Raw genomic sequence first — 1,873 nt, forward strand, 5'->3', positions numbered from 1 at the left:
CCTAAGAGACTGTGTGTAAACAGCCACAAGAGCGAGAGATAAAACTCTCCCCTACATTATACCTTCTTTAGGGCCAATCCAATTACAAGGTTGGACCCTCGTCTCTCTGTAAGTCTCTTGTCCATCCTGTCCGTCTGTCTCTCTCCTCTCCTCTCTCTCTGTGTCTCTTCCATCTCTCTCTCTCTCTCCTCTCTCTCTCCTCTCTCTAGCTCTCTCTCTCTCATCCCTAGCTCTTTCCTCATTACCTCTCTCTCTGCTCTCTCTCTCTCCTCTCTCTCTCTCTCATCTCTCTCTCCTCTCTCTCTCTCTCTCTCTCTCTCTTCTCTCGTTCTTCTCTCTCTCTCTCTCTTCTTCTCTCTCTCTCTCTCTGTCTCTGCTCTCTTTCTCGTCTCTTCTCTCTCCTTCTCTCTCTCTTCTCTCTCTCTCTCTCTCTCTCTATCTCTCTCTGCTCAGCTCTGCAGGACATATGTAGCACACACACACACACACACACACACACACACACACACACACACACACACACATCAAGCCCATCCCCCATCCCAAGCTAACATATCAGAGCTGACACTGTGACCTAAACATAAGCCTCTAATTCCCAGGGTTCACTTACGGACATCATCACATCAACATGGACTCTCGTGCCCTTTGCCACAGTGAAAAGGCTAGGAGTAACTGGGGTCATCTAACCAACAGCAGTGAAATGCCCACCCTCCCATACAATACATCTGCTATTTCCCTGGTCACACACACTGTTTCTCACAGTACCAATAAGAGAAATGAAACCACTGGGTAAATGTAGTGTGTGCATTCACAGAATATACTGTTAATGCTTAAACTGGCAAATGGATTAAATGCATTGGGGGCTTTTTACTGGGAAATACATTGTATCATTGAATAGGGCTGCACTTCTACAGCTCATAAGATATCTGTAAGATATCTCTTAGGCATGCAGTGAAATAAATGTGATACAGGCCAACTCTCATGAATGTCAGTAGACCAAAAAATTGGCAAATTGAAAGTGAAACTTTACAAGCAAGCATTGTCAGGAGCTGTTTGGTAGTACAGAAGAATATCCACTTGAGGTTTTGTCAGCAAATATGCAATATGGCAGCACAGTAGAAATGCCCCTCGGGCATTTCTGAGGAGGAAACCGTTTAATCATGTGACTTCATCTACAGTCACTCAGACTGATGCAATTCTGGTAAAGATTAAATAAAACACCGCCCAAGACTTTTATGCATAGAAAAGTATTGTAATATTGACGATGTGGGTTATAAATACTTACCCTAATTAAATATGCTCATTAAATCAATTCAACGATCAATAGGCTGTATGAATAAAGAACGTGATAGACTATGACTATTTAGTCAGACCAGGTCTTCAATCAGACCAAACACCTCGCCCCCCTCCACACCTGTCCTCTACTCTTTCATCTTTACTCTGCCAGTATCCTAAATTGCACCCCTTTCCTTTTACACTGCACTACTTTTGACCAGAGCAATATGGCTTGGGTCAAAAAATAGGATGCCATTTGGGATGCAGACCGTTGTGCTGAGCAGACCAGACCGTTGTGCTGAGCAGACCAGACCGTTGTGCTGAGCAGACCAGACCGTTGTGCTGAGCAGACCAGATCGTTGTGCTGAGCAGACCAGACCTTGTGCTGAGCAAGACCAGACCGTGTCTGAGCAAAGACACAGACCTGCGTGAGCGTTGTGCTGAGCAGACCAGATCGTTGTGCTGAGCAGACCAGACCGTTGTGCTGAGCAGACCAGACCGTGGCTAGCAACCAACGTGTGGCAGAATGCCCATTTCATCTCCAGTACGGTTATTACTGTGGAGCCGAGGTTTAGGGAGTGCTTACATGCCAGATCTA

Source organism: Salvelinus sp. IW2-2015, linkage group LG4q.1:29 (assembly GCF_002910315.2).
Source record: "Salvelinus sp. IW2-2015 linkage group LG4q.1:29, ASM291031v2, whole genome shotgun sequence".
NCBI classification, from domain to species: Eukaryota; Metazoa; Chordata; class Actinopteri; order Salmoniformes; family Salmonidae; genus Salvelinus; species Salvelinus sp. IW2-2015.